We start from the raw sequence: 18856 nt of genomic DNA, 5'->3' as shown, positions 1-18856 counted from the left end.
ACGAGAGCGATCGAACTCGGAAGGAGAAGAGCTTCGGAGCCCAGCTGACATCGGAGAAGGAAGGCGGATATCGGTGGGAGGAAGAAGCTCTAAAGAATCCAGAAGAAGACGAAGACTCGGAGAAGAATCGGGCTGTCCTGTGGAATCTTCGAGGAAGAAAATCATCGAGACAAAGACCTTTCGGGGAATTTGTCCAGAACACGACGGGAGAAGAATCTGCATAGCTCCACCCATTCCGGGAAGAGTTCCAGCTCCAGCTCCAAGAAGTAACTGCAGGAGGAAAGCCATGGCAAGCGCTGCGAGGAAGGCTGAAAAGAAGAGCCTGGAGCAGGGGACAGCCAGGAGGGCCCAGCCAGGAGCCGATTCTGACCCCAAGGACTCTGCCTCCACGACTGGCCAGCAGAAGGGACCCCAGAAGCCCCACCACGAAGCTCCAGCCCTGGAGCCATGGATGCGGCAGACGGTGGCCCTGAAGCTGAAGGAAGTGGATGGGAGGGTGCCGGACATGTCCTCGGACGTGTTCTGCCAGAAGATGCTGCTGGATCGAGGCTTCTCCAGGTCGGACACCCTCAGCATCCAGACCTTCTTGACGGGGATCTTCTTCGTCACCTTCGCCACTGTGAACACCTGCAGGAGGTTCTGGGAAATGGTAAGCGCAAAAGGACCGGATAATTCTTTCTCTGCCTTTACAGGTAGCTGCCCTATCCAGAGGGACGAAAGGAGGATCACGGTCTCCATGCGCAACCCGCACACCCCAGGCCAAGACATCTGTACCTTCCTGAGACGCTTCTGTTTGGTTGTGAAGGAACCCTCTCACATCCTGAATGGACTCGGCTTCTGGACAGGTAAGTGGTCGGTGACCGTTAGACTTCACAGGGACCTGGCGTACTCAGACGGACTTCGGCACCTGCCCCCGACATTCTCCCTGGGCAACTCCTACGGCCTCATCTATTACCCGGACATGCCGCGGAACTGCAGGAGATGCGGCAAGAACGGCCACGAGATGAAGGACTGCAAGGAGGATGCCTGCAGGATTTGTCGAGTGACGGGACTCAGCTCGAAGGACTGCCCGAAGAAGACGTCCTGCAACCTGTGTGGGCTGGCGGCTCATCTATACAAGGATTGCCCCAAGCGTGAGAGATCCTGGGCATCGGTGGTTGGGACGACCCCAGCTCCGGAGGACAAGGCCCCGACGACCAGGCCTGTGAAGGTCAAGGACGCGACAACCAAGGCCCCAGCGGCCAAGGCCGAGATGACCAAGGCCAAAGCGGTCAAGGAGTCGGTGGCCAAAGCCCCAGCGACGGTCCCAACAGCTCCGAAGCAGAAGAAAAAGTCAAAGGAGGGTAAGAGTTCTGTCACCCCTCTCTCGATCCCTCCCCCTGCCACCCCCGTCCAATCCCCCCCCACCCCGGCCACCCCTGCTGAGGATTCCACTTCCTCTTCCTCCTTCCCCTACTCCTCAGCAGGTGTCCTTTCCCCTGCCCCGGCAGCCACTCTCCCTCCCCAGACCATGGTAGCGGTGGAATTAACCTTTCCTCCACCCGCCGCTATCTATTCCGAGGAGGATTTTCCCCTTCTTGTCTCCCCAGTTCCAACCCGGGGAAAGAGGAAAGTGGAGGACAGCCCTGCTACTGAATCCTCCAAAAAGAAGATTCTGGATTTCGTAGGCGAAAAGGAGGATACCCTCCCTGAGCCAGAAGAGATGGAGCACATGGTTGAGACCCTGGTGGCCGAGCCAGAAGAGGAGGAACTGGTGGTCGCCGAGATCGAGGCCGCGCTGCTTGACCAGATGGAGGAAGAGGGCCTGCTGGTGATCCCGTCACCAGCAGTCAACACCGACGAGGGACCACCCGACCGGAGTGGTAACTAAGGTGTATTGCCTGCGCTAACTTTTTCTTTTTTCCCTACATGATGGCTAATATTAACTTATTTTCCATTAATGTCAGGAGCATCAAGGACAAGTTCAGACGTCAGACTATTTATGCCTTCCTTACTTCCCAGTTGTGTGATGTTTATATGTTGCAGGAATGTTCCCTTCCCTCCTCTAGGTCCTTCAAACATCTGGCCAGGGAGTGGTCCCACGGTCCATCCTACTGGTCCGGTGGGGGTGACTGCAAGTCTGCGGGGGTCGCAATTCTGATCAGGGGGGGCGCATTCACGCTTGAGTCCGTCCAGGAGCTCATCTGCGGCAGGGCTCTTGTTGTAGATGGCAACTGGGCAGGAGAACCTGTCAGGTTCATCAACGTGTATGCGTCCCCACTGAAGAATGAGCGTTTGGAGCTTTTCCAGACCCTGCGGCTTCAGCTTGCCACCACCAGGACCTTAGTGATGGCCGGGGATTTCAACTGCCCCATCGAGGAGGATGGTCGTAGTTCTGGCACATCTGCCAAGTTGGACATCACGTCCAAGCTGCTCATCGAGATGGTAACCGAGGCCTCTCTTCAGGACGTGGTGGGCTCCATGGGGAGAGGCTCCACGAACTATTCGTGGAGCCGACCCGATGGCTCACTCCGCTCCAGGATTGACTTTGTGTTCACCTCTCGGGCAGTCAGGCAGAGTAGGCGCTCGATGGTCCCCTGCTTCTTCTCCGACCACAGAGCCATTCACTTACAAGGTGTCCTCGGCGACGGTTTTCCGTCCGGCCCCGGCTCCTGGAAGCTGAATTGTGCTCTGCTGGCTCAGGATGAAGTCGTGGAGGAGCTGAGAGCAGCCTACGCAATGTGGCAGTCCTACAAGGGTAGCTTCCAAACAGTCTCTGATTGGTGGGAATATGTTAAACTTGAGTTTCGCTGTTTCTTTCAGGCCAAGGGTCGACAACAGGCGTGTGAGAAGAGGAGGGACTTCAGAGGGCTGCAGCGCGAGCTGCGGTCGCTGCAGGACCTTCTTCACTGCGGCTGGGACGTGAGGGAGGAGCTGGAGGAGACCAAGAAGAGCCTGAAAAGGCACTTTGAGGAGGAGTCCAAGCGAATCGTCTTCCGTTCCAAAGTGGAGAATCTGGAGAAGGGTGAGAAATGTAACTCATTCTTTTTCAGGAAACTTCATGCCGGTCACACGCCCCTGAACGAGCTGCGAGACGAGAGCGGAAACATGCGACGTGGGAAGGAGGACGTGATGAGGGTCGTCAGCGACTTCTACAGCAAACTCTACTCCCACAAGACTACCGACCCCGACGCTGCTGATAAGTTCCTGTCAGGTATCACTAACCATCTTGATCCTGCAGGCACGGCAGCCTTGGACAAACCTCTGATGGTGGGCGAATTGCTCTCTGCCGCTAAATCCTTTAGGACCGGCAGGACCCCGGGCAGTGATGGTCTTCCAGCGGAGCTCTATGTAGCGCTGGGAGACCTCATCTGTCCGGACCTGTTGGACCTGTACGAGGAGATGGTGGTGGAGGGTAGAATGCCTCCATCTTTGAGGGAAGGAATGGTCACGATCCTGTACAAGCGGAAGGGAGAGAGGTGCGACCTGAGGAATTGGCGTCCCATCACTCTGCTCAACGTGGACTACAAGATCCTGGCCAAGACGATGGCGACACGACTTAAGACGGTCATCAGACGGATCATCCACCCGGACCAGACCTGCGGCATCCCTGGACGTCGCATCGCAGACAGCCTCGCTCTCGTGCGGGACACGGTCGAGTACATCAAGGTCCGCCGCGCACACGCGGCCCTGGTCTCCTTGGATCAGGAGAAGGCCTTCGACCGGGTTTCCCACGAGTTCATGGGCCGAGCTCTGCACCGGTTAGGTTTGGGTAACATGTTTTGTTCGTATGTCCGTCTGATGTATTTTGATATCCACAGCTCGGTGTTGGTGAACGGCTGGAAGACTGACCCCTTCCCTGTCCTCTCTGGGGTCAGACAAGGCTGCCCTCTATCACCTCTTCTTTTTGTTTGTGTTATAGAACTCTTCGCAGAGGCTATCCGGCAGAATGGAGAGATCAGAGGGATCACCGCACCGGGTCCGGGACGACACGAGGTCAAGTGCTCGCTCTACATGGACGACGTCACCGTCTTCTGCGCTGATCGTGGTTCAGTCGACGCCCTCGTCCAGACGTGTGAGAGGTTCGGCCGGGCTTCAGGGGCCAAAGTCAACTGCAGGAAGTCGGAAGCCATGCTCTTCGGGGATTGGCAGCCGGCCTCCTCCGCCCTCTTCCCCTTCAACATTCAACCGGATTTCCTCAAGGTGCTGGGAGTCTGGTTCGGGAAGGAAGGAGCGGCCCTCAAGTCCTGGCAAGAACGCTTGGCCAAAGTGAAGCAACGGATCGGACTCTGGAGCCTCAGACACCTCACTTGTGAGGGTAAGGCACTCGTCCTGCGTAATGAGGTCCTGCCCGTCTTGCAGTACACGGCGCAGGCCTGGCCCCCACACGTCACTGTGTGCAGGGCCATTACCAGGACAGTGTTTCACTTTGTCTGGGGATCCAAGATGGACAGAGTCAGGCGGGCCGTCATGTACAAGGAGCCTCGCAAGGGTGGGAAGGGCGTTCCAGATATCCCCACCCTCCTGCGATCCTCTTTTGTGTGTGATTGTGTCCGCCGGACTTTGCAAGTCAAGAATGGCTCCGCGGGCAGGTCCATGTCTCGCTTCTTCCTGCTTCCTCTTTGGAGGCGACTCGGCTGGGACAAGTGGGACAGCTCCTTCCCCTACAACTGGACGACGCCATGGTTCTACGGAGACGTCGTTCGATTTGTGGGGGAACATCAACTGGAGGGACTCAAGCCCGACTTGTGGAAGCCCAAAAACTATCCACAAGCTCATCAGAGCCAAGGATGACGTGGAGAACATCACAGGACTTCACCAGGACACGCTGGAGACTGTGTGGACAAATGTGTCGTCTGACAGGCTGACCAACGGGCACAAGGACTTGTCGTGGATGGCGATTCAGGGCGGACTGCCCGTCCGGTCATTCATGCATGCCCGGAACCTGTGCAAGACCCGGTACTGCCCAAGGTGCCCCTTCGTGGAGGAAACATCTTTGCACACTTTTTGGGACTGCAGATTTGCACAGCGCCTGTTGACTGCCCTTGAGGACGACCTGAGGAACTCTGTCCCCAGGGCGAGCCTATCGCACCATTCTGTGCTTTACGGACTCTTCCCTGGGGTTCATACCGTCGGAGCCATCCAGGAGGCTTGGCGCCTTATGAACTGCTTCAAGGATGCCGTTTGGGTCGCCAGGAACCGGCTCATCTTGAGGAGGGAGAGGATGTCCATCCAGGACTGCCGCAGGCTGATCCACAGCCTGCTCAGAGACTATTCCATCGTGGACGGTCCGGAGGACGAGGATGAGGACTAAACCCCTCCTCCCCCTCTCCCCTTATGTGTCTTGTCTTTCAATAAAGCTTCGGGCCTGTGATTTTCCCCTCCCCATCCCCTTTTTCCCAATCCCCATCTCTTATCACGATTCTTCGTACTGTATTGATTGACATGCTTTTTCTTTCAGATTGAGTGTTTTGTGTAGCATAGGGGTGTGATGTGTCTAGTTAGTGCGTCGTATCCTCATGCTATGTAAATATGATGTAGAATTCTGTGTGTACTGGGCTGCGGCACTGTACACTGTCTGTTAACTTATTTTTTGTGCTAATAAAAGATATATTCAATCAAAAAATCTGTTCTTATCAGTTTAATATCTGATACGTCCCCTATCTGGGGACCATATATTAAATGGATTTTTAGAACAGGGAGATGGAAAAAAAGAGCTTGCTCTGTCCACTCCACGCATTGACCTGGTATTGCAGTATCTCCAGGACCGGTGCACCCCTTCTTTAATGCAGTTTCTAAAATCAGAAAGAATTGAATTCAATGTTTTTTGTTCATTTTGCTTGTTTGTCGGATTTTGGGATGGACTCTTTGGCTTTGCTTTTCTTCTCCTCATTGGATTTTTCATGTTCAAAGTTGCAGAAGCCAGATTACAAGCTCATTTTGGTTCAACTTCAGCAACTGTGCATTGCATTGCCATGTAATGTGATGCAATGCTATCTTTCTAGCTCTCCCTTTTTACTTCCTTTTGGATAAACAGACATATTAGGCAAGCATTTTGGAGCTTTCACCTAAATAACTACAGGTGGTGAGATAAGCTGCACAATATAATTGACCTTTCAGTATATTGTTGCACACACACCATCTATTTAGCAAATGCCCTTGTTATCAACAGCAGCCTTTTAAACTCACCTGAGCTAACAGGTATGTGCGCTGGTTACTCTGCTGCGCTTAAAATTTCTTTTTTGGTTTGCTACAATGCCTTTTCTGAAACGTTGTCTCCTTCTGCTGGAACACTGACTTCTTTCATTTAATGCCTGCAGACTATAAAAGAGAACCCAACCCAAAAAGTTTGGTTGATTAGTCTGTGGCATTCTGTTAAACTGTTGCTTATGGCGGTCTCTGTGAGCTTCTCAGCGACATTCAGCCAGCCAGGTATCCTGCCTGCAGTAGATGGAATGTGGCAATGGAACGCTGGCTGCGCGTGTCATAATAGGCTCTGAGCCTTTATATACCTGTGCACAGCAGCAGCCACCTTCAGTCTGCTGCTGGACAGCCAGCAGCAGCAGCAGCAGGAGAGGTATGTAATCAGGAGCCCTCCTGCTAAGGGTAGACAGCTGCTCGTTCCACCCCACCCCCCGCCTTAATTGGTTCTCCTCCCTTCCAACGGTGTTGAGGCGGGTGGGAACAGCAGGGGGTGAAGGTGCTGTGTTTAAAGAGGTGGAGTTATGCAGATCTAAAACGCGTGGATTGCAGCAGCAGCAAGCCGAAAAGTGCAGGCATGTAAGGGATCTAGAGGTTGACAACATGTCTTCTTAACGGGAGTCCAGGAGCTCATCTCCACAAATGGACTTTTCAGGATCCTTGGGTGGCTCCGTAGTTTGAAACCAATTCTGGTTATCGCTTCTCGGCCTTTTGGCTACGATCAAGTGCTTTATTGCAGGAGATTGTGGTTGAAGGGCACTCGGGTACCCCTCTCCTTGGCCTGGCAGGATCGTCCACTTTGGTGGACTTAACCTGCTTGCTGCTATTAGGGAGAGGGCTTAGTCCCAGGGTAACGAGTTGCGATCCCCCAGCTTCCAGGTGTTTTTCGCTGCAAGAACACTGGGAGCGCAGATTGCAAGCGGCTGCAATTTGCAACCTTGTTGCGTTTTTCCATGGAGGTTGACCCTAACCTCGTGCCTCTTTATGCGAGGCTAAAAAACTCTATCCGAGTTCACTTCACGGCGGGTGGCTCGGATATGAGGAAATTAGGGTATGTAGTCCAGGACGTGCTCAGGAACCTTCTTGGTGTACAAAGGAATGAAATTCTCTCCATCCAGGATTATCCCAGAAGAGGTGACTATGACATCACATTCACTGGAGAAGGTATTTTTAGAGATGTACTAGAAAATTTAAAAAAAGTTGAAAATAGTCCTGTTTTGAAAGGGATACAAATTGTTGAGCACGTCCTGGATGAGGTAAGACTGGTTATTGTAAAAATATTTTCGCCCTTTGTTTCTGCTCCAGAAGTAATGTCATTTCTAGCAATTTATTTTAAAAGTGTTAAATGTATTGGGAAGATATTAAACGAATATAACATATGGACATCTAAGTGGAAATTCCTTGTGAAGTGTACAAGAGATCCAAATACACCAGGTGGTATACGGCTCCCCCCTGCCCGTTTCAAAATTGGGCAAACAAATGGGGATTTCTTCTTTTCTGGGATGCCAGTATATTGCAGAAATTGTGGGCGCTATGGTCATTCAAAAGAAAACTGTCATGTATCATGTAGAAATTGTGCTAGTGAAGAACATGAGACAAAAGAATGCCCTAAGGAAAAGAAATGCAGTTTTTGCCAGACTCCAGGTCACTTTTATTTTTCTTGCCCTCACAGATTTCGGGAAGATGAGCAAAAGGGGAAGTCCAAGACGTCCGACCAAGGACCAAAAGATCAGACCACCCCTCAGGAGGAGGAACAACAACCTGGAGCCTCTGGAGACAATAAGGGCGTACCAAATAGTGAAGTGTCTCCAGAGTCTATGACAGGTAAAATACCAAATCCCAAAACCTGGCTGCAGGACCTGCGGGAGTCCAAAAGGAGGGCTGAGAAGGAGCAGAAGGGCACTACTGGTAAGGTCAAAAGGGACCGACAAAAGGCCGACACAGAAGCCCATGCCCAGTCTGGGTCTCCTAGTGCTGAGGGCGCTGAGTGGATAAAGGTGGGTCCTAAGAAAAAGAAAAAGGGTGGTTCGGAGGAGGCAGCAGGAGGTGAACAGATGGACACTTCTCCAGAAGGGGACGTGGACGCTGGACCCTCAGGGGTTTCGGTCTCCGCTGCTACAGGTGGGGACCGGGATCTTGCTGCCTCTGAAGAGTCAGAGGCTCTGCCTTGTGCGCAACCTCCTCCTATAGGACGACCTTCTACAGGTCAAACAGGGGCGGCGGAACCCCTCGGGGACCCACCTGATGAGGAACTGCATGGCCAGCCAATGGAGACCCAGCGGGTTCTGCCAGCCAGCCCTCCGAGCTATGCCAGTGTAGCGTCGGGTTTATATAAATGTGGTAATCTTTCCTCCTCCACGGAGACTCTCGTGACGATACTATCAGATGAGGAGGGAGGCGCAAGCCCAGTGGTCTGATCAGGTTCATCGGACAGGTAAATCCGTTGCTCTTAGTTACCTAAGTAAAATTTCTACATTTTCTAATGATGGCTGAACTCAAAGGTATTTCCCTCAACGTGAGAGGCATAAAATCTAACACGAGAAGAACTGCTCTTTTTAATTTTTTTACATGTTTTACTGCATCTGTATTTTTTCTGCAAGAATGTAATATCCCACATGAAATGTCATATCAAAAATATAAAGATGAGTGGAAGTGTGGGCCATCTGTCTGGTCCGGATCGAATGCTGCAGGATCAGCGGGTGTAGCCATACTTTTTAAAGGGAACGTTTTAATTGATTTTATTCAGGAAATTTTACCAGGTCGTATTTTATTAGTGAAAGCTTTTATTGATGGTATTAGATGGCAGTTTTTAAATTTTTATGGATCCCCAGAGAAAAATGAAAGAGCCGAAATGCTTGATCTTTTACCATTATTTATTAATAACTCTGAACCTTTTATCTTAGCAGGGGATTTTAATTGTGTTTTAAAAGGTGAAAACCGGCGCTCCAGCTCTGTAAGCAGGAACTACGATAAAACCTCAGGTATGCTACATGATATAGTCAAAGATGCTAAATTGATAGACATATATAAAGAGTGTCATAGTGACAGCCCAGAGGATGCCGGTTTCACTTGGAGCAATGCTAATTGTAGCTCTAGGATTGATTTTATTTTTGGTTCAGATAAAACAATACCTGCCAAATGTGAAGTTTTAACTAATATATTTTCAGACCATAAACTTTTATCCTTTACCATAAAAGTAAATGACAACAAAAAATGTGGTAAGAAAAGCTGGAAAATGAACGTATCCCTTTTAACCGACCCGCAGATTTTATCAGATTTTATTGAGTTTTATAGGAAATGTAGAAAAGGGAAAAAAACAAATGAGACTATGAGTGTATGGTGGGATAGAATGAAAGTAAAAATAAAAGACTTTTTTATTAAAAAGAGTATATGTAGAGCCAAAGAAAAATATGAAGAATATAGAATTTTAAATACCCGCCTACAAACATTGTTTAAGCTCAGAGACAATGGGATAGATGTACAAGTTGATATTTCAAACTTAAAAGAAGAGATTTCAAAATGGCTAGAACAAAAAGGAAAAGAGATCATTTTTCGTTCTAGAGTACAACATATAGAAGAAAATGAAAAGTGTTCCAGATATTTTTTTAGGAAAAATAAAAAAGAAAAAGTGATAATTGACCATATAGATGGTGAGAATAATATAAAAAATATGCTGGGTAAAGTTGAGGTTTTTTTTTCTAATCTTTTTAATGGAAAAAATATAGATAATAAATTAATGGATGATTCGCTGCAAGGACTAACAGCTGTTTTAGATCCCGCATCCCAAGAGTTTTTATCCCAAGTTTTAACGGAACAAGAAGTGTTAAAAACTATTAAAAGTTTTAAAACTGGAAAGGTCCCTGGTCCTGATGGCATCCCAATAGAATTTTATGTATGTTTTTATGATATTTTAAAAGATGATTTGTTTTATTTGTTTACTGAGGTTTTTAATAATAAGGTTTTATTAAATTCCTGGAAGAAAGGTGAAGTCTCCCTCCTATACAAAAAAGGCGATAAATCAAAATTAGAAAACTGGAGACCAATAACACTTTTAAATTGTGACTATAAAATAATGGCTAAAATTTGTGCAAATCGTCTAAAAGAAGTCATCAGCAAAGTTATTCATTCTAATCAAGTGTGTGGGGTGCCGGGGCGCAGTATATGGGACAATCTGAATTTAGTGAAAGACTGTATTGAGGATGTGAAAGACAGAAAGGGGAAAATGGCGATTTTATCTATTGATTTTGAAAAAGCATTTGACCGTGTCTCACACTTTTATCTTTTTAAAGTTTTAGAGAAAATGGGCATACCAGAAGGGTTTTTACTATCGCTTAAAGCATTTTACAAGGATTGTACAAGTAAGATTTTAGTGAATGGTTTTAAGACACAAGAGGTATTTTTACGGTCAGGGGTGAAACAGGGATGCCCTCTGTCCCCCCTACTGTTTATCTGTGCACTGGAACCAATGTTATGTGCAATACGCCAAAATAAACAGATATGCGGTGTCCCTCTGCCTGGAAGCGGTGGTTTGGAGGCCAAGGTTGTAGGCTACATGGATGACGTGGCGGTCTTGTGTACAGATGCACCATCACTTACGGCCACTCTCCATCAAGTGCAATCCTTTTGTCTAGCTTCTGGTTTTAAAATCAATTTTAATAAGTGTAACATTTTAAGTGTTGGGGGGATGATTTTACGTGATGTACCAATTAATGTCTCCGAATCCATTTCCATTTTAGGTATATCATTCACTGAAAATAATGATGGTTATAATAGTTGGGAAACAGTTACACAGAAAGTAAATACGAAAATATGTATGTGGAACATGAGGAGACTTACAATGGAGGGTAAAGTATTGGTTTTAAAGATGGTGATTTTACCTCTTTTATTGTATCTTAGCATGGTTTTCCCCCCGCCTGTTAATGTTTTAAAAAAGATAACCAAAACCTGTTTTACCTTCTTTTGGAACTCAAAAATGGAAAAGCTGAAAAGAGAAATCGTGATGAAATCAAAAGTAAAAGGTGGTAAAGATTTTCCAGATTTTAATAGGTTTCTTTTAATCCATCTGTTCGTTTACTGTTTTAATGCCCTTTTTAAGAATCACTATTGGTCCTTTTTTATGCGTTTTAATACAGGATTTTTTATGAGAAAGTTTGGATGGTATGAAGTTAATATATCTGTGCCCCATGCTTTTAATTTGTCGACGCATTATGAGATTTTAAGGAAAATAGTGTCCGATTTTAATTTAGGGACTAAGAAAATAGAGGAATTAAGAAATAGTAAGAAACTAATTAAAGAAATACGTAAAAGTGAGGAAATATGTAATGTTGACAGATATGATGATGACAAATCTATGTCTATCTGGAAAATGATTAACGTTTTTTATCTTTTTAATGAACAGAGAGATCTGGCTTGGAGTTGCATGCACCGCTGTCTTCCTTGCCGGGCATTCCAATACAGAAGAGGATTTGTGCGGTCTGCCATCTGCCCAAGAGCCGGATGCCAAGACGAGGAAACGGTGGAACATCTATTATGGACATGTAATTTTGCAAAGGATTTCTGGAGAAGACTGCTCCCCCTACTGGAAAGGGTGGCAGACCTCAAGGACTTTACATATAAAACTGTGCTATACGGACTTATGGAATGCCCCACAATGGACCAGTACACAATGGCTTGGAAGACAGTGAACTGCGCCAAGTCATCTCTCTGGAAAGCGCGCAACATTGCTATTTTTAAACAAGATGTTTTATCAGTGAATGATGTTTTAAGTTTATGTTTATGTGAAATGTATACTTATTATTTAATTGACAAAAAGAAGAATGTACATATTTCCAAAAAATGGCTTGTTGACCAATGGAACCTAATTATTTAAAATCTTTGTATTTTTTTGTTTTGTAAATTTCATTTGTCTTTTAACGTTTGGTATTTGTGTAATTATGCTTGTAATTTGTTAAAGTTTTAATAAACGGTTTTATCCCTCTGCAGGGGATAGCCAAATTAAAAAAAAATCTGTTCTTATCAGTTTAATATCTGATACGTCCCCTATCTGGGGACCATATATTAAATGGATTTTTAGAACAGGGAGATGGAAAAAGAGCTTGCTCTGTCCACTCCACGCATTGACCTGGTATTGCATTATCTCCAGGACCGGTGCACCCCTTCTTTAATGCAGTTTCTAAAATCAGAAAGAATTGAATTCAATGTTTTTTGTTCATTTTGCTTGTTTGTCGGATTTTGGGATGGACTCTTTGGCTTTGCTTTTCTTCTCCTCATTGGATTTTTCATGTTCAAAGTTGCAGAAGCCAGATTACAAGCTCATTTTGGTTCAACTTCAGCAACTGTGCATTGCATTGCCATGTAATGTGATGCAATGCTATCTTTCTAGCTCTCCCTTTTTACTTCCTTTTGGATAAACAGACATATTAGGCAAGCATTTTGGAGCTTTCACCTAAATAACTACAGGTGGTGAGATAAGCTGCACAATATAATTGACCTTTCAGTATATTGTTGCACACACACCATCTATTTAGCAAATGCCCTTGTTATCAACAGCAGCCTTTTAAACTCACCTGAGCTAACAGGTATGTGCGCTGGTTACTCTGCTGCGCTTAAAATTTCTTTTTTGGTTTGCTACAATGCCTTTTCTGAAACGTTGTCTCCTTCTGCTGGAACACTGACTTCTTTCATTTAATGCCTGCAGACTATAAAAGAGAACCCAACCCAAAAAGTTTGGTTGATTAGTCTGTGGCATTCTGTTAAACTGTTGCTTATGGCGGTCTCTGTGAGCTTCTCAGCGACATTCAGCCGGCCAGGTATCCTGCCTGCAGTAGATGGAATGTGGCAATGGAACGCTGGCTGCGCGTGTCATAATAGGCTCTGAGCCTTTATATACCTGTGCACAGCAGCAGCCACCTTCAGTCTGCTGCTGGACAGCCAGCAGCAGCAGCAGCAGGAGAGGTATGTAATCAGGAGCCCTCCTGCTAAGGGTAGACAGCTGCTCGTTCCACCCCACCCCCCGCCTTAATTGGTTCTCCTCCCTTCCAACGGTGTTGAGGCGGGTGGGAACAGCAGGGGGTGAAGGTGCTGTGTTTAAAGAGGTGGAGTTATGCAGATCTAAAACGCGTGGATTGCAGCAGCAGCAAGCCGAAAAGTGCAGGCATGTAAGGGATCTAGAGGTTGACAACATGTCTTCTTAACGGGAGTCCAGGAGCTCATCTCCACAAATGGACTTTTCAGGATCCTTGGGTGGCTCCGTAGTTTGAAACCAATTCTGGTTATCGCTTCTCGGCCTTTTGGCTAAGATCAAGTGTAGTATTTGTTCTTATCAGTTTAATATCTGATACGTCCCCTATCTGGGGACCATATATTAAATGGATTTTTAGAACAGGGAGATGGAAAAAGAGCTTGCTCTGTCCACTCCACGCATTGACCTGGTATTGCAGTATCTCCAGGACCGGTGCACCCCTTCTTTAATGCAGTTTCTAAAATCAGAAAGAATTGAATTCAATGTTTTTTGTTCATTTTGCTTGTTTGTCGGATTTTGGGATGGACTCTTTGGCTTTGCTTTTCTTCTCCTCATTGGATTTTTCATGTTCAAAGTTGCAGAAGCCAGATTACAAGCTCATTTTGGTTCAACTTCAGCAACTGTGCATTGCATTGCCATGTAATGTGATGCAATGCTATCTTTCTAGCTCTCCCTTTTTACTTCCTTTTGGATAAACAGACATATTAGGCAAGCATTTTGGAGCTTTCACCTAAATAACTACAGGTGGTGAGATAAGCTGCACAATATAATTGACCTTGCAGTATATTGTTGCACACACACCATCTATTTAGCAAATGCCCTTGTTATCAACAGCAGCCTTTTAAACTCACCTGAGCTAACAGGTATGTGCGCTGGTTACTCTGCTGCGCTTAAAATTTCTTTTTTGGTTTGCTACAATGCCTTTTCTGAAACGTTGTCTCCTTCTGCTGGAACACTGACTTCTTTCATTTAATGCCTGCAGACTATAAAAGAGAACCCAACCCAAAAAGTTTGGTTGATTAGTCTGTGGCATTCTGTTAAACTGTTGCTTATGGCGGTCTCTGTGAGCTTCTCAGTGACATTCAGCCAGCCAGGTATCCTGCCTGCAGTAGATGGAATGTGGCAATGGAACGCTGGCTGCGCGTGTCATAATAGGCTCTGAGCCTTTATATACCTGTGCACAGCAGCAGCCACCTTCAGTCTGCTGCTGGACAGCCAGCAGCAGCAGCAGCAGGAGAGGTATGTAATCAGGAGCCCTCCTGCTAAGGGTAGACAGCTGCTCGTTCCACCCCACCCCCCGCCTTAATTGGTTCTCCTCCCTTCCAACGGTGTTGAGGCGGGTGGGAACAGCAGGGGGTGAAGGTGCTGTGTTTAAAGAGGTGGAGTTATGCAGATCTAAAACGCGTGGATTGCAGCAGCAGCAAGCCGAAAAGTGCAGGCATGTAAGGGATCTAGAGGTTGACAACATGTCTTCTTAACGGGAGTCCAGGAGCTCATCTCCACAAATGGACTTTTCAGGATCCTTGGGTGGCTCCGTAGTTTGAAACCAATTCTGGTTATCGCTTCTCGGCCTTTTGGCTGCGATCTGTAGTGGGTTGCGTCATTTGGCCAAGGTGATCTAGGTGGATCTTTGCACTCGGCCTTCTGGATCTTGGTCCAGCTGCTGCTATTGGGTGTGGAGCAAAGTCTAGATTTGCCTTTTCTTCCTGGAGGACGGTTCTTTTTCGTGGTGTGGAGGTCGGTAGGACGAAGAGGATTGAAATCCGGGTGGAGCTGCGATCTGCTGTGTCGTTTTTTTTCCTGATCATCTGTGGAAAAAGAAGGAGGAAAAGAATATGGAATCGAAGAGGCCATTTGGAGGTAGGAGGGAAAATCGGGAGAACAATTCCAATGACTATTTTTCAGAGGATTATCCTTTGAAGGATACACTCCGTTTGTTGGTGGCTCCTGGTTATCGGCAGGAAAAGGATTCCGAGTTTATCTTCAGAGAGATTTGTAAATTTCTGAAGATTGAAAAGGAGGAACTTTTTTGTTTTCAATCCTTTTTTTCGAGAGGGATATATGATTTAACTTTAATGGGGAACTCTCAGTGTGAAAGAGCCTATACTCTCTATGAAGTTAATAGGGAGAACGAGCTTTTTGTTGGAGTGAGAGTGATTCCCTCCTTTCAGTTCTCCATGAAACTGCTAACAATACATTTGTTCAGTCCATTTGTTACTGATAGTGAAGTAATAAACTATCTAAGTGCATATTGTGAGAAAGTTATCCCAAGAAAACGTGGGGAAACTAGGTTCGGAGTGTGGAACGGAAAAAGGGTTTTTCTGGTAGCCTTCAAGAAGGACCCAGAAGAAGAAGGTGGGGTACTTAGACCACCACCAAATGTCTATGTTAATCGTAGCCGTGGATATCTGTTTTTTTCGGGTATGCCTAATTACTGTTATGGGTGCCGTAAATATGGACATTTGGATATTGTGTGCAAAAAGTGTTGTAGGTGTCCCGGTTCAGCTCATCAGGAGGATGCATGTCCAAATAAGAAGAAAGGAGGCGAGGAGGAGATGGATACTTCATCAGAACATCGGCAGAATGAAGCCGAGGATGGTGAGGAAGCAAGTGAAAAGAGAACTGATGAGCAGGAAATGGAGGAGGTGAGAAAAGTAAAGAAGAAGAAAACACCGGAAGAAGAGAAGAGAAAGAAAGAAGAGAGAGGGAGGAGGTCGGAGGAGGATGAGAAAAGAAAGATGGAAGAAAGGAAGAAGGAGAAGGAGTTAGAAGAAGATAAGAACAGAGAAGAGCAGAAGAAAGAAGGTCGGGAGAAGGAAGAGCAGAAGAAAGAAGAAAAGAAGAAAGAAGAAAAGAAGAATGAAGAACGGAGGATTGAAGAATTGAAGTCTGTGCTGGTGGGTGTGGGACAATTAATGCAGAAAGTCCCTCCACCAAGCAAAGAGAGTAATATAAAAGAACAAGGGGGTGAAGTAAAAAAGGGAGGCGCAGGGGGAAAGGTGGTGGTAGTGAAAAGTCAAAGCCTGCCTGTAATAGGGCCTTCCCCTAGGGAGTTTTTATCTCAGAGTATACCCTGTGGTCAGGAAAGGATGGATTCATCAAAAATTTTGAAAAGAAGTGTAGATGATAAAGAGCGTGGTGTAGGGCCATGTGTAGTAAAAGTATTTGCTTGTGAAAAGGATTTTGACATTTCCAGTACATCAGAGTCGGAAGGGCTGAGTATCGATGAAAGTGCTTTGCAATCCGATGAGGGCGGGGGAGATAGCCCGGTGCCAGTCACTAAAAGATGATCAGGGCGGCTTCCCTGAATGTTCAGGGTTTCAATGACTTATATAAAAGAACTGTGATTTATGACTATTTTAATAATGAAAATTTTGATTTTGTATTTCTTCAAGAATGTAATTTGTCAAAGAAGTTAAATTATGATTTTTTACGGGGTATATGGAAGGGTAATTTATGTTTTTCAGGCAGGAATGAATTCAGAAGTGATGGGGTTGGTTTTATATGTTCCAGGGAATGGGAGATTACCAACTACGAAGAAATATACCCTGGTAGGATTCTAAGAGTGGATGTAGAAAGGAATGGGAAGAAATATAGATGTTTTAATATTTATGCCAATACAGAAAAAGTTTTAAGGTTACATTTGTTTGAAATTTTGCAGCTTTTTATCCCAGGTGTAGTTCCAGTAATTTTAGGGGGAGATTTTAATTGTCAACTAAATAATGTAAAAGATGGTTCGGTTTCTTGTCTCAAGGGTATTTTATCTTCTTTTAACCTAAAAGATGCTTGGTGGTTGGACGGGCAGAAGAAGGAGTATGAAATTACTTGGGAAGGAAGAGGTTGTTCCTCGAGAATAGATTATTTGTTTATATCCAAGGATTTTACTTGTTCTAATTTTAAAACGCATAAAGCACCTTTTTCTGATCATAGAATAATTGAATGTACACTGATGGTAGAGGCGGATGAGGGAAAAAGGCTGTCTCATTGGAAACTGAATGTATCATTGTTACAGCATAAGGAGGTAAGGGAGGATTTTAAATTTTTCTTTGAGAAACTGAAATTAGAAAAGAAATGTTTTGACTCTACTTTTAAATGGTGGGACTACATGAAAAAGGAAGTTAAATTATTCTTTATGGAAGTAGGCAAGAGGAAAGCTGCGGATAAGCGACAGTCATACAATAACCTTAATGCAAATCTACAGTGTCTGTATCAGTTTAGGAATAATGGAGTTAATGTGGAGGAGGAAATTATGGTGACGAAGGAAAAAATTCAAAAATGTCTGAGAGAAAAAGGAAAAGAAATTATCTTTAATTCTCGTGTGAAGGTGTTGGAGGAAGACGAGAAATGTACTAAATTCTTTTTTAAAAAAATCTGTGAGAAAAAGGCCTTTATGGGGGTTTTAGAGGGGGAAAGGAGTTTGGAGGGGAAAAAGATGAAAGTGAAAGAATTTTATGATAACCTGTTTTCAGCAAAAAATACAGATAGGTCTTTGAAGGAGCATTTTTTAGGAGGGTTGGATAAGTGTTTTACTAAGGAAAATAAATTATTATTATCAGAGGGTATTTCAAAAGAAGAAGTTTTTAATACAGTTAATACATTGCAAAACGGTAAGACACCAGGGTCGGATGGGTTACCCATTGAGTTTTATAAAATATTATGGGAATATTGTGGGGAATGAATTTTATGAAATGTTTTTAAAAGTTGAGTCTTTATGTCGTGTCCCGGAGTCATGGTTGGAGGGGGTAATTGTTTTATTATACAAAAGAGGTGATAGAGAATTGCTAAAAAACTGGAGACCGATTACTCTTTTAAATACAGATTATAAAGTTTATGCGAAGCTGTTGGCAAATAGATTAAAGAAAGTGGTGAGTTCGGTGATAGATATAGACCAAACGTGTGCAGTTCCAACGCGGAAGATCAGTGACTCGTTGATTTTAATTAGAGACATAATATGGGATGTTTCCGATAGAAGACAGAAGATGGCGTTAATTACTCTGGATTTTGAAAAGGCTTATGATAGAGTCGCCCATGATTTTTTATTCGATGTTTTAAGGAGAATGGGTTGCCCGGATGATTTTAGTAAACGTATTAAATCCTTGTATCAAGCATGTTTTAGTAAAGTATCTGTAAATGGGTTTTTATCTGGAAGTGTAAAGATTAATTGTGGGGTGAAACAGGGATGCCCCTTATCCCCTATTCTTTTTATCTGTGCGATTGAGCCTCTTTTAACTGCTTTTAGGAAAGACAAAGTGATTAATGGTTTTTTTATTCCTGGGAGTTGGGGAGAGCAGGTTAAAGTGGTGGCTTTTATGGATGATGTGACTGTTTTTGTAAAAGATTTAAGAAGTATGAATAGGGTTTTAAGAACGGTTGAATGGTTTGGGGCGGCATCAGGTTTTAAGATCAATTTGGAGAAATCTGGTGTTTTAACGATGGGCGGTTTTATCTTAGAATCCGATTGTAAATTATTGAGAGTCTTTGAAGCAAAGATTTTAGGCATCTATTTTTCGGAAGAGTGTGGAAATGTAAAAAATTGGGAATCACTGTTGGAGAGGGTTAGGAAAAAGGTGTCTTTTTGGAATCTGAGAGAGCTAACGTTGGAAGGGAAGATTTTAATTATCAAGCAGGTTTTACTCCCAATGATTTTATATGTTG

General features: G+C 45.1%; 3 non-coding genes across 3 annotated transcripts; all 3 read left to right on the top strand.

Moving 5' to 3' along the window:
* Positions 1–5565: 5565 nt before the first annotated feature.
* On the top strand, positions 5566–5760 carry LOC141225638 (U2 spliceosomal RNA). Its single transcript, XR_012292907.1, has one exon. It is a non-coding gene; the product is annotated as a U2 spliceosomal RNA (small nuclear RNA).
* Positions 5761–12150: 6390 nt separating this feature from the next.
* LOC141225652 (U2 spliceosomal RNA) lies at positions 12151–12338 on the top strand. Its single transcript, XR_012292918.1, has one exon. It is a non-coding gene; the product is annotated as a U2 spliceosomal RNA (small nuclear RNA).
* A 1115-nt stretch (positions 12339–13453) lies between these two features.
* LOC141225567 (U2 spliceosomal RNA) lies at positions 13454–13644 on the top strand. The gene has a single exon (XR_012292838.1). It is a non-coding gene; the product is annotated as a U2 spliceosomal RNA (small nuclear RNA).
* Positions 13645–18856: the final 5212 nt, after the last annotated feature.

The sequence above is a fragment of the Phyllobates terribilis genome, unplaced genomic scaffold (genome assembly GCF_046119375.1).
Source record: "Phyllobates terribilis strain yellow unplaced genomic scaffold, ASM4611937v1 Scaffold_404__1_contigs__length_1715579, whole genome shotgun sequence".
NCBI lineage: Eukaryota > Metazoa > Chordata > Amphibia > Anura > Dendrobatidae > Phyllobates > Phyllobates terribilis.
This window is presented reverse-complemented; position numbering and strand designations above follow the sequence as displayed.